Consider the following 14,611-nt stretch of genomic DNA (forward strand, 5'->3'; position numbering starts at 1 on the left):
TTTTGTTAATAGTGACATCATATTGGTGGCGTGGGCCTCCAACGCCACGAAGGTATTTTTTTCGAATGCCGCCGCTAGTGTTTTTCGCACTAGTGTTGGGCATTGGAGACAAGTTCATCCATGTGAGGACTTAACTGGATGGATAATACTTTGGCAATGATTTTTGTAATCGTGTGCATGAGACTAATGGGCCTATAGTCGGAGATCCTCGCCGCACCATATTTGTTGAGGAAAAGCACAACATTCACAGAGCTGAGCCAATGGAGGTTGGTAGTATTCAAGCAGTCAAAGAGATGAACAACTCTCATGATGTCGCATTTGATGATGTTCCAACACTTCTTGAAGAAAGTTCCGGTGAAGCCATCCGGCCCGAATGCCTTGTCAGTTGGCATCTCGTTGATAGCCTCTCAAACTTCCTTCTCGATTATGGGAGCCTCAAGCTCATGCAAATCTTGGGGCTCAATGGTTATCTCATCTAGGGGTGGAAAGTGGTAGTGGATAATCCGAAATATCCGATGTCCGTATTCGATGAAATGCCTATTCGTATCCGAAACATCCGCATTCGAACCAAAATGGAAATGGAAATTATCCTTATCCGAATTTATTTAACCAAAATGGAAATGGAAATGGTATGAGATATTGACACAAATATGGATATGGAAGTGGATATATCCGTATCCGAATAAGATTATGGGAGGTAATTTTCATACTTCTAGCCCCAAAATTCCAATTATCCAACACAAAAGCCAAATAAGTGGTCAAAGTTTACTCTTTGTATGATTAAACTTAGAAATTAGTATGCATTATAATAGTGTTTATTCATAAAACCTATTTATCATTGACTTATTGTATGTCACAAGTTAATTTTTTCATGTCATATAGCTATTGACTAATTTACTTAAGTAATATGTTGTTATTATTCGTATTCGTTCCGAATCGAATAAACATCCGATACGTATCCGTATTTGAATAACATCCGAGCCGCATCCATATCCGATAATATCCGTATTCGCATTCGTATTCGTTCTGAAAATATGGATATGAAAGTGGTAAGAGCACTATCCGATCCGCATCCGATCCGTTTCCACCCCTAATCTCATCCTAATTAAGGTCCTTGTAGAAAAAAAAACTAGGCCCCCGCGTCGCCTAACCTGGCGACACGGGCGGCGACCCGATCTACCACGCCCTCAGATCCCGTCGCCTGCTCCTCCCCCTTGCCGCCGCCGGAGGCCAGCGCCAGGAAAAGCCTATGCGGTGGCGGCGGCGGCAGGGCCTTCCGCTCTAGCGACGAGACAACGGTTGATGTTTCCCTGTGCGGCGTTTGACGACGCGTGTTGCGGTGGAGGTGGAGCCCAGGTCGTGGCCATCAGATCTTCACATGGTGGTGGCTGCGGCGTGCTCTACCTCGGTCAAAAGACCCGGCGACAACACCCATCATGGATTGAATCCAAGCTGGGTTGTTTGCATGTCCAACATGCACTCACATGGATGCGATCCAGGTTGGTCACAGCTTCCTTGCGCTATACTTGGACGTGATCCAGCCACCAGCTCTTGGTTGTTGCGTTGCGTCTGCCGGCGTCCCGCACAAGGATCTTGGCCCTACCACTCTCTTCCGCCAATTTCATCTATCAGCCGGATGTTAACCTCTTGGATCTGGCCCTTGACGAGTTCCGGTCTTCACTGTCGAGAATCCATATGGATTGGCGTATATGTTGCCCCTGGATATCTAGATCGGAAAGACTCCGGTCACGCGCGCTTATATTATCAGCCAACACGGCCGTACGAAGGCGCGGCGCGAAGCTTCGCTTTCTTATCGGTGTCATGGGACATGTCTAAATCAAGATTCTCAAGGCACTGATAGAGGTGGGGAAAGTCATGGCGGCTGCGATTGAAGGTCTTGAAGCTTCGGTGAAAGGGTCTATTGGATGTGATGAAGATTGTGTGCCAGGTGTATGGTGACTGGTAACAGCGGCCTCTGCAAGTGGGGGCGACAACATTGGAGGACTGCATTTTTGGTGGTACTCCTCGAGTACCGAGTCTTGATCCCCAGGGTGAAAGCCCAGGGTCTGGCCTTTATTGGTTGTACCTGGCAATGGCCTTGTTGAAGACATTGTTTTGGGTGGACTGGATTTTCTCCGTGGTGAAAACCCAAGATCTTTGATCGGGCAACGACAATGCTTGTGCATTGTTTCCTTATTGAAGGCGTTGCTTTTGGAGAACCTCTTTTGTATTTCGAGTGTTGTCTATGGTGGTGGTTAGAGTGCTGCTGCCGCTAGTGATTGTTCACCGTGGCGGGGTCTTTTTTCTTTCTTCTATTCTTTTTATTTTCTTTTTTGGTTGTGTGTATCCTTGATGCCTATGGACATCTTGTTGGTACAGAGGCTGGGTGTAATTGGTATCTTCACGATATTAATATATTCCCTTTGTCGAAAATTAAGGTCCTTGTAGCTCTTTCCCCCCTTACCCGTGACTTTGGAGAAGTGGTCATGTATAATGGATTCCTTGGTCTCATGCTCAGTTATCCAACCATACTCGTGTTTGATCCTATGGATGTGGTTCCTAGTCGTCTTGCATTAATGCTAAGATGGATGAATTTCGTGTCCGCATCACCCTCTCTGAAGTTTGCCATCCTAACGCACTATCTCTTTCTAGACCTCTTAATCACATGATCATTCTTTGAAGCCTAGCCCGAAGATCATGCTCCTCGGCAGAAAGTTGCCAGTCATTCTATGCGATATCAAGACGTAGAGCTGTCTTTTTGAGCTTATGGAACATGAGTTGGTAAGGCTCCGTATGGTCGACGTGTTTGTTCCAAGCTTTGTGCACCACCTCTCTGAACCTAGGCATTGATGCCCAAAAGTTCTTGAATTTGAAGCTCCTAGGCCTTCCTGCCCTCTATCATAGTCAAGGAAATGCGGGATGTGGTCGGAGAGGGATGATGGTAAGGCAGCAAGAATGTGGGTGTTGAAAGTTGTATCCCACTCCGCATTAAAAAAAGAATCAAGCTTGCACAAAGTTGGATTCCCCCCTTGTTGCTCCAAGTAAATCTTCGGTTGTGGAGATGAATTTCCTTCAATTCACAGGATTAGAGTGTGGTCCGGAACCAGTTGATTCAACTCCGCCTGACATTGCGTCTGTTCTTATCCCATGCATGGTATATTTCGTTGAAGTCACCCGAAGCAATCTATCCCGTCATGTCGGGTGGTTTTTGAACGAGCTCGACAAGAAATCATCCTTATGGGAGGCCTCGACTTCCGGGCGGCGAGTGGCTACATTCTGAAACAATACATACATCATTCCGGTTTAAATTTATATACTACCAAAACAGAACTGAGTACTCTAGTTCAGTTCATGCTTGAGGCAGCCGTATCTTTTTCATTCATATTGTAACGACAGTGAATGAAATGTCGCGAGGGTTAACAGACAGATACTATCAAGCAACAGTTGATGTAAATCCACAAGCTAGTAGCTGTTCATGGAACCTGTATTCGTGTATCTTGTCAAACTCAAAGTTGTTGGTTTTGGAGATTATTTTTCTTATTGTTTGTCTGAACATTAGAATGAGTTTGAATTTTGAAGAACTTTAGCCATCTTAGCTGTTCGGAAATGTGGATTTTCTACTCCCGGGTGCACCTACACCCACAATGAACAGTAAATTCTGCAAAAATATAAAACAGAATCAGGAAATTCTGTTTTTTTACATCAAACAAGATAAAAAAAAGTTTTAGCTTCTTGCAATTTTTTGTCCACAAATAACATTCGAGGAGCCCTCACCAAATATAACAAAAGCAGTGTTCAAAGTTTTCTGCACTTTTGAGCAGTGATTTTTTTGGTGAGGGCTCCTCAAATGTTATTTGCTAACGAAATTTTGTAAGAAGCTAATTTGTTTTTTTGTTTGATGTAAAAAAAATAAGATTTTTCCTTTTTTTGAATTTACGTTACAGCTCCTGCTGGTGCATCTACACCCGGGAGCAGCCACACCTTTCTCTTCCCCACTTACTCAGGCCAGGTTTGGTTCACACTTAACAGCTGTTCACACAGTGGTTTGAGGCTGTGCATGCAGCCAAAAAGTATTACTCCTCGGAAAAAGTAAGCCGTGTTTATCATCCACTAAATACACCTTTTAGGCTTCCTCCCATCTCTTTACCTCCCCAAGAAACACACACCCTGACGATATATATAGGGGTGGCCTGTTCACCTGCCGTGTACCTCCATCGCCCATCCGAAAGGAGGTGAGTCTTGTAAACTTTGTTTGATCTTGTTCACGATATGTACATAGCGTCTTACTGATTTCCTGTTTAATGGTTTGTGCGCCGTGTTTTCAGTTGATCGGCGCCATGCCCGACAGCGCCGGCGCCACCATGCTCGACGACCTGCCCGAGTCGATCCTCGTCGAAGAGATACTCGTGCGGCTGCCGTCCAAGGATGTCCTCCGCTGCCGGGCCGTCCGCAAGTCGTGGCGCAGTGCCACCTCCGCTCCTGGATTCCTCGCCGCTCATCACCGTCGCCGGCCGTTTGTCCCTCTCATCAACATCATTCCGGAGAGCGCCGATGAGCTCTGCTACGAAAGGAACGAGGAGGATGTCAATAGTAGGTACGTCGCCTTTCGCGCCGGCGAGCGCAAGCTCTGGCCGGTCCTCCGCACCCACCCCGCGAAAGGGACCACGGTCCACGGCGCCTGTGATGGCCTCCTCATCGTCGCCAACACAAACGTCCCCTATGAAGACGCCTTCTATGTGTGCAACCCTACAACTCGGCAGTGCGCTCCTCTGCCCCAGATTCCACCGCGCTGCTCCGGCACCGCCATAGCCGGCTTCTACCGGCACCGCCCGTCCCAGGAATACCGGGTGTTGTACTGGCTGGTGTCCAAAGGACGGGTGCAATACTGCATCCTCACGCTGGGATCCAATGAGCCAAGATGCATCTACGAAGGACCATTTTCACTTTTTTCCAAGTCTAAGTCTGTTTATAAGGTGTTACTACGTTGGATGCCCTCTTGGTACTGTGATGCATCAGTTCTCCATCGGGGCAGCCTCCACTGGGAGGTGGGGTGGTACCACAAAGACATCACTGACATAATGGTGTTCGACACGGTGGCTGAGACATTCCGGTGGATGCATCGTCCTGCGTCGTCGGGCTTTCGGGTGTGGTTGCTACAGATGGATGGTGAGCTTGCCATGTGCAGCACCGTCGATGGAGTCCTCTTGGATTTTTCAGTGACGCGGGACTACGAGGCCGAGGTATGGGCTTTCAAGCTCCGGATTAACTTGTCGGCTGTGGCTGCATCGCTGCAGCTTGACTCCTCGCCGCCGCGGCCTGATTCACCGAGTGAATATAACTACCGCAGGGTGGTGGTTTTCAACAGTCGTGAACTTCTGATCCAGCTCCCTGGGTGCTTGCTGCAATGTGACGTCGATGGAAGGTTCTTAGGAAGCGTGGACTGCCAAGATGCTGAATACTTGGGGGTCACTTCTGGCTTCTTAGGATGGGTGGAATGCCAAGATGCTGAATACATGGCGATCATGTCCAATTTCATGTGGTGTCTCCGGAAAAATAGCCTCCGGCTTACTTCACATTTGTTCCGGGAAAGTATTTACCCCCTTCCATGCTTGGAGGTGCGAGAAGAAGATGGTGAGAGCAAGCCACATCCATTTATCGTAGCCTCCTAGGGCGCCGTAGTACTTAACATGTTTGATCTCTGCAGTAGCATTCCTCCCATATCACCATATGGTGCTTATTTACCTTTTTGAAAAAAGGTGTGAAATGTGAACCATGAGTATGTAGCACTGCCATTTTCCCTGTTAGTTCGCTTTTCATTCACTTTCAGGAGCAACATAATCCAAAGTGGTAACAATGTTGTATGGCTTGCCTTATCACCAAGTCAGAAAAGCGATGTTAGCTTAAGAAGAAATTAGCAAGAGGTGATGTTTTGTGTATACAAATTATAGAGCGCTATTTACTGTCACGGATGAAGATATAAGAAACAAATTATATATTATAACTGTAATAAGAAGGATTTTGGATGTGAGAATTTGGCTATTATAGAGCAAAAATATTACAACATATTATATAGCCAAGCGTTTTGAAGTTTCAAACAAGAGCTCTTTTACGGTGATTGGCGAGTTACGACTTGTAATTTCATGTAACTCCGTCTCTGTTTTTTTGTGACCGTCGATTTAAACACGTAATAAAAATTATTAAGTTAAATTAGTCAAGGGTATTATTGTCTTTGTCCGTTCCGTTTTTTCTTTTGGACTGCCGTTCCGTCTTGGATCGATCAATCCATCGTGTCGTCAACCCTAATCCACCAGCGCTGCAATCCCCTCCCCGTGCGGAGCCGCCGCGGCTACCATGTGGCCGGCGCTGCTCTCTTGTCCTGGTGGCCACCGACGAACCCTGACGTTGCATCAGCTGACCTGCCCCCACCGCCCGATCCCCACTCAATCCTTCCTCGCCGCCGCCGCTGCCGCCGAAGACCTGGATGAGGCGACGCTAACTTGCGGAATGGACACCTCTGCGTCGAGGACACCGACCTCGAGCGGTCCACCAAGAATTCCGAGAGTCCATCCTCGGCGACCTCTCCTCGCTCGGCCTTGACTGGGACGAAGGTACGTACATTCGGTTACTGAACATTCATTTTCCAATCTGTACTATAGAGCAGCGATTGCTAATTGAACATTCATTTTCCAATCTGTACTATAGAGCAGCGATTGCTAATTGCAAGTAGATAATGAGAGATCTCCGGCGGGATCAAATACTATGGCTGATTGCAAGTTGTCATACTGCAGAATTCCTACGGCAAATAAAAAATGAGCATCACTGTATTCTACAGCAAACACTGTTTCTTATACCCTGCAAATTCCCAACGCAAGACTTCATAATGCCACAAGGTTGCACTTGTGTGCTATTGCAGATACAAATCGGTGTCATCTTAATATGCTTAATGGAGGTGTACTGTAGGGAAAGGGTATTGTTTGAAATGTACTGTTTAAGATCTTCCCGGTGCCCCCTTTACCTTGAGCATGCATATCACCGATTAATTTATTTATTTTGGTTCTTCTTTTTGAAGGCTTACACTGACGACTTGGCTATGCAGTGACAGCCTCTTGTTTTTGTTTTTACGCAAGATACCTACTCATCAAATTATATAAGATATGAATTCTGAAGACAACTACACAGACAGTATTTGTGATGACACATGTAGTTTTATATAGCCCAATTCTGAATTTTCATGGCCACTACTGTGCTTTTATTCTTTGTCGATTGTTATCTGTCTTACATACAGTATTGGTTTTGGCTTATGGATTCATGATATGCTACTGGTTCTTGGTATGCTTAGATGTATATACAACCCTTGGGTAATACGGATATTATATTATGCAGTTGTTTCATCTTGGAAATTGTTTCATGTCTGATTCCATTTGTTACCGGAAAGGGACCACCTTCGGCAAATGTGCTTTTGCAGTTTTAGAATTTTATGAAGTTTTCAGCTATTAAATCATTTTTTTCTCGATCTGTAGCTGAATATGTCTTCTTGCCTGAAATGATTCAATTTTTGTTGTGTGCAGGACCAAGAATCAGAGAGGAAGGTCTGCCAAGAAAAGAGGATGTCACATGGAAAATGATATTGTACTTATTATGCTGAATTCTGAATTGTTGAAGATTGTACTGTATTTTAGCTATTAATCAGATTCTTTTTTAGAATCATGAGGCTCTTTCTGTATGACCATTACTATGAATTTTTTAAGGAACGTGAAGATTATCACTCATTATTGAAAGAAAACTGTATACATTTGTACTATAATGATTTTTTACTATTACTTTGAATTGGCTTCAGCGTAGGGCTATTAATTCGTATTGTGATAAACTATTATTATACATAAAACAACCACCAAATCCATACAACCAGTTCAATAGCAAGAAAATTAAAAAATAAGTCTGTTGGGGCAAGTGGCCTATTGATCAATGCCATAATGAAAAGGATAAAAAGAAGCCACCAAGCGGCCTATTGATCAATGGCGAGGCAAGGCGACATGATGCTATAGTCATCGAGTCCATCATGCTGCCAAGCCGGTTCGAGACCTACTGCCCATTAAATGAGTGTCAGTGTTGCGAAAAGGCAATTTGAATATAGAGTCGGTTGCCCCCCGTAAGAAGACACACTCAATAATCATCTTGTTATGCGTCATCTAGAAGTTCCATGTCATCGTCGCGAACAGTAAACACAAGAGGCCTCTCATCGTCCCAGTCAGGCTGGCCTGAGTTAAGAAACTGTACCAGGTTCAGGTTATGGTGTCCTGGACTAGTGGATACTCACCATGTCATCTCTCGGGCAGGTGGTCGGGCCGAGGACCTCCGTTCCGGTTCATTAACGGGCCATTCCAAGAGACCCATGGCGTATAGACGGACTATTCTCGAAGACTTGGTGCATACTCAAAAGACTTAGATGTCGTCTACACCACGATCTACCACATACATAGTCGACTTATCTATAACCCTAGACCCCATGGTAACTATACAAACTTGGGGGTAGGGCTCGTAGACGACATCAACAATCTCGTGGTGGACAAACCTGTACTCTCTACTCCATCATAAATTAATACAATAAAAAAGCAGGAGATAGTGTATTATCTCTTCGAGAGATCCCGAACCTGGGTAAAACAACCATCCAATTTTATCATTGCATCTAGGCTACTACCTTGGGACCCCTACTGAGATTCGCAGAATCGACTCCATCATTGGTGGCCCATGCAGGTCTCGCAACGTAGCCGCCGCGAATCAATGGCGATCAACATGGGTGAGCAGATGGGTTCTGGCATGACCTTTATGCCAGGCCTGATCTTTGTTTTAGGCGGCAACATGCTCTCCACTGACTCGACCGGCCATCTAGGCCAGTTTGATAACCTTGCTCCGGGCTAGGTCATGGGATTTGGTAACTTGGAGTATACCACGGATTCTCGCGGGGAGATGGCCTTCTCGATTTGGTAACAGAGTAACAATACATTTTGGAGCAGTGGCCTCCTGGAATCAATACGTAAACTCAGAGATTGTGTCTAGCTTTGCAAGCTCATGGGCAACATTGTTACAGGCGCGGAAGTATAAAAGCAACTGATCAAACTGACAGACTCATGATCCATCTAACATACAAATATACATGATGTACCGATATGTGAATAAGTGACAAGTTAACCATTTAGTCTTAGTGCAAACGATCCACGGCTAGGAGTATAGAAATGTGACAGAATTGGCAGCTAAAAGAGGAGGCGACGGCAACATAATATGCAATGACAGGTCCCTGGCAGCAGCCACAGCTGAAATGACTGCGGCAGGCCAGGCACACAATTCCGGCATGAGACTAGCAGCGCCCCACACCGGCAGTAGGTGACAATGTTCCAAATCGTCCATTATGCGCGCAACATTTCGTGCACTTGGCTTGTAAGCTTCTTACCTACTCAAGATACAAGAAAGTGCTATCAAAACTGCCACAAACCTGACAATATGCGACTATCATTTAACATAAATACGACAAATATGTCAAGATGGTGTTTGAAATATCTTACAAACTGGTTATCATTCACAGAGGGCAGCCGCAGTGATTCTGCATTAGCACATTCTTTCAGTACAAGTCTCAAATCACTCTTAGATAAGACAAGACATTACATACCATCCCAGCCATTCTTGGAGGAATAGTACAAGACAAGAGTGAAGCACACCATTTCGTCCCCATAATTTTTGCTACTAATGGTCGTCAAACATCTAGTAACTGAGTTAGGAATCAAATACATATGACGAAATTCAGCAGAAAATTATGTAATGATTTGTTCTCAGCTATTTATTCAGCATTTTGAATGTCAGGTTTGGCAGGAAGAGCAAAAACCGTTATTACTGTACTTAAGAAAACAGAATGCCAGACAACATGCTGTCCCGGTAGGATAAGAGATGTGTCTAAACGGTGACAATGCAAAGAATATTGTACTTACCTTGCAAAAGTTTAGATCAGGGGAAGGATGGACAGATGAACATGACTTCTTCCATCTCATTGTAAAACCAAGCTCTTGGGTGGCACTCGAAGAAGAGATCAAAAAACATGCCATGTACAAAGTGAATGAAAGCTGTTAAACTACTATATTGAAAACTATTCGACAGAACAAGAAATTATGTAGATTCAGTGAGCGACACTCATGATCCCATATACACTACTGTATTCATCAAGCAGCAGCAACAACAACGCGAACAACACTATTCGAAAGTATTGGTTATGACAGGAGATAAGATGACCTACTCTTTCAGTTGACAGACTCCCCATCAGTTGTGACATTTGTTCTTGTTCTGCAAATAAATAAAATAAATAGCACATAACTGAGTATAGTTTTGAGTCACAATTTGATGTTTAGTCAGCAACAAACGTAACTACCAGATAGGCAATTAAGTGCAGAGAAAAGCAAGAAACAATAACCTTTGGGTGCAAGCTCCCGTGCAGTCCTATAAGCTTTGCACCATCATAACCTGAACAGAGCAACAGCGAGAACTCGGCTATGCCATCACTCGTCGCAGCGCCAGTAACACTATGGAGAGAAATGGTGATGCGAGGTAAGCCCTTTGCCTTGGTAGCCAGAAGCTTTGCACCATCAGAACCTGAACAGAGCAAAGATGACGTTATGTATCATGCAATGTTTGCCACAAGTGAGATGAGTTTTTTGGCGAATTTGAAGTGGGCGGGTGGGTGGCATGCCGGGTGATTTGCGGAATTTGTCGGCAGCAAAGAGCAGCTTCACCTCGCCGGAGGACAAGGAGGACTTGAGGTAATCCACGAAGTCGACCATAGCGCAGCGGACGAGGAAGGAGCGGAGGACTTCAGGAGGTCGACCATGGCGCAGCGGACGGGGAAGGGGAGGAGGAGGCCGGGGACGGGCATGTCCGGGCGAGGAGGAGCGGATCCCATCGACGGCGCGGGCGGGAAGAGGAGCGGCGGCGCGGGAGGGGGGGAGCCATTTGAGCGTCGAGGGTGTGGTTAGAGGAGACGACGGGATCGGGTGAGGAATATTCCAAACTATATGACGGATCTACCCTTCGAAAAACTAACTGATCACATCAAAAATTTGTAATGGTCCTACCGTTATTTGTAATTTCCTGTAATTTTAGTTTTATAACTCCCTGTAACTCCTATTTTTTCCACCGTCGGATTAGGGTGAATGGACGGCTCGTAAAATCGCCAATCACCGTAACAGTTGTATTCAAAAAATACAAAAACTTGGCTGTAATAAACACATTAGAATGCACTTGCACAGTTCAAGGAAATGACTGGATTTATAGTGTGAGAATTGTTTTTGGGTAGAAGGCATATGCCTGGCCTCAGAATGAAGCCCGCAAGTTATGTTACTAGAAGGACAAGTTCAAGCAAATATCCAATACTGAGCCAAGGCTTATCTGCTCCAGAGTTGCAGTAAATTAAAAAAATAGAAAATTCATAAATATCTTTTTTTGGCATGGAAGAAGTTTGAGGGCATGATGCCCGGGCAAAATTCCATCGTGTTCGGACATCTGAGGAGCTTGTGGCAAAAAAGAGAAAATAGGTTCGAAAGTGCGTGAACAGTAAACTTTCTCACAGACCCCAATTTTTTCTGAGAGCTACTCAGATGTCCAAACATGATGAAATTTGGCACGAACATCATACACTCAGACATCTTCCATGCCAAAAAAAAAAACCAGATGTCTTTGAATATTTCTAGTAATTTGTTTTGAATTTGTTGTTCATGCAAGGGAGAAGGTGAGATTGGGAGTCGAATCGCCCTGTCCAAGTTCAAGCTACTAAATAAGTTCGATACATGACCAAAAGAGCGCAAGGCGACACAGCGCCAACATAACCCAGTCTTGGACAAAACTAGATAGAATAAAATAGCAATGGCATCCGACGACAAGGGGCTCCCTGGCCATTGTTTCCTTGTCTCCCTTCATCCCGTAAGCGACAACAGGTGGCGCGTAGTCCGTCGATGTAAGTCTCAAGCCGTGGTCGGTCCCTTGGACTTGCCCGCAACTTCCACAATCGCAGAAACACAACATTTTTATACATAAGGTTAGTGATATGTTTGAACATTCGCTCATCCATCAACTCCTTATTAGAGACGCCCAACGAGACCAAGCCATGACCAACAATCCCAACCAAGCAAGTATCCTATCCCGACCCCTTGCTCTTGCATAAGTCCCTAAAAATCCGAGAACCCCATTGGGTTCCACATACACTTGTGGCTTGTCTATCACACTCCGAGCAAATCACGCAACGATGCAACGAAAAAGATATGGTTGCAATTTTTCGTTCTCACCGCACCACACATTTACCAACCCTAGGCCCCTTCCTTTTCATCACTTGATCTTGGCTCGGGATGCTTCCGAGAACCATAGGAAGATATTAAATTTTTGTGTGGAGCATTTGCAGACAAGTATTACAAATATGACCCCTCGAACGCCCGTTGACGCGGCAGGGCGCGTATGCGGGGAGTTACCGGGCACGCCTCAAATTAGCACAACTGCATCCGGACACCTCATACTATATTCCTAAATCCATACAAAAACATGTAAACCAAAAAACCTCCGTGCTATGTAGATTACCTTGCTACTCCTCATCGGAGATGTCGACTATCTCTGTGCTCGGCTCCCAGTACATGGGTGGTAGCTACAGCTCCGGCTCCTTCGGCTACTTTGCTCCGGCCTCCTCCTCCTCTATCTTCCCGTCATGTTCGGCGAAGAGCGCATCAGACGCTGCCTGAGGAACTGTCGGTTAGACTGCTGCTCCGCCATCTCCGCGGCTTGGGCAACGACGAACTCCGCCTCCGCCATTTTGAACCCGAAAGCAGGCGGCGCCGCCTCGTCCTCCTCCGGATCCGGCACCTCCATTGGCTCCGGCAGCTGCTCTCCTCCCTCCTCCGTCTACTGCTCCTCCTCCTCCTGCTCCAGCGAGTGCGAAGGCAGCCCGGCAGCGATGTGGGGCAGCGCGCCTTGCCTGGATCTCTTCCGTGATCTGCCTCCAGTGCATGGGAGAGCGCGAGGGGGGGAGCGCGAGGGGGGGGGGAGGATGACGGGCTCGGGTGGTGGCGCAGAGAGGGAGGAGGTGGATGGGCTAGGGTTGGGGACGCCGGCCGTCTTAAATAGCCGGATTTGGCCTCGGGCGGCGAGCCAGAGCAGCGCCACGCGGCGTTCACACCGCAACGATTCAGGAGGCATCCGTCGGACTGTCGGGTTTCTGGGTGTTTCTGCATGGGACCCCATTGTCAGTCCTACGTGGCGGGCGCGCCCGGGCGCCCCCATATCTGCCCCATATTTGGGATGGATATGTGAGGTGCCGGTCAGCCCGGGTGTTTGAGTCCCGTTTGAGACGCCATCTAGGTCAGATTTTTGTGATCTTTCAATGACTGGACGGGCTGCCTGGGCGTTTGAGGCCGGTTTTGGGTGCCCGACTGTAGATGCTCTTAGACTTAGAAATCCCCGTCATCTCACGTCAAGGGGGCGGTCTAAAAATCTGCCGGTATAGAGAGCCTATGGAGAATAAGCCAGACAGCTCTAACTTCCATAACACAACATCCTCCCTATCGGAAAGAATAATTGAGCTTAGTTCCACGCTTAGCTCATGCCAGTCAGTCATTTCGTCAGGGCCAATGGTTCTTCTAAAAGTAGGGACAAATGGGTTAAGGTGCCAATAGTCAACCACCTTTGCTTCTGGTGATCACGCAATCACAAATAATCTCGGATAGCACTCGGAAAGTTTCCTATCTCAACACCACGTGTCAAGCCAAACTTGGGTTTTCCGCCCATTCTCCCCCGAGAACTTAGAACCATGGCGGAGAAGGTGTTGAAATTTTATAATTACCTTAAAAAAATGTGATTTCTTAGTACTCACGGATATAGCAAGACCTCCAAGCGGTAGGTATTTGTTTCGAAAGATTTCGAGCCATATCCTCCCTTAGACCGAAAGTATCTTCCATGCCCACTTTGCCATGAGACACCAATTCATGATCTTTGAATCAAACACCCCCAATCCGGCTGCTTCTTTGTGTGTGACCAAATTGTACATAGGCCAGTTCACCATGTGACGTTTTTCCTTTCCCTTCTCTTTTTCCCTAGAAGAATCAGGACCTCACTTGTGAAGTTTCTCATGGACACCAACCTGGAGTAGGTAAAAACCCTTCATTTGCATAAGGATATTTTTCAGGCATTCATTGATAAGAGTCAAACGCCCCTCAGAGTCAAACCATTTCCTGATCCACGGCTGCACCTTGCCAGTTACCTTTTCAACTATGGGATCAAAATCAGCAATAGTCAACGCCCGTTTAGAGATAGGGATGCCCAAGTAGGCAATGAGAATAGCTCCCATCTTGCAATTCATCATGTGTGTCACCCCGAGTTGTGACTCCAGGTCCGCCCGGCGATGTTTGCCCCATTCTTCTGAAATTTGATTTTTAACCTGGACATTGCCTCAGAGCACATGACGACGAACTTGAGGGTGATCACCATGATTGGGTTGTTCTAGATAAATAAGAATCAAAGTGTCGTTGTCTGCATATTGTAACTGCGAGAGTCCTCCCGGCATTCAATAATAAAGGGTACACATGGTCTCCTT

General features: G+C 46.2%; 1 long non-coding RNA gene across 1 annotated transcript; it reads left to right on the plus strand.

The window, feature by feature from the left end:
* Nucleotides 1-6,273: 6,273 nt before the first annotated feature.
* LOC123184407 (uncharacterized) lies at nucleotides 6,274-7,769 on the plus strand. Its single transcript, XR_006492964.1, has 2 exons — nucleotides 6,274-6,608; nucleotides 7,569-7,769. It is a non-coding gene; the product is annotated as an uncharacterized lncRNA (long non-coding RNA).
* Nucleotides 7,770-14,611: the final 6,842 nt, after the last annotated feature.

The sequence above is a fragment of the Triticum aestivum genome, chromosome 2A, assembly GCF_018294505.1.
Source record: "Triticum aestivum cultivar Chinese Spring chromosome 2A, IWGSC CS RefSeq v2.1, whole genome shotgun sequence".
In the NCBI taxonomy this organism is placed as follows: domain Eukaryota; kingdom Viridiplantae; phylum Streptophyta; class Magnoliopsida; order Poales; family Poaceae; genus Triticum; species Triticum aestivum.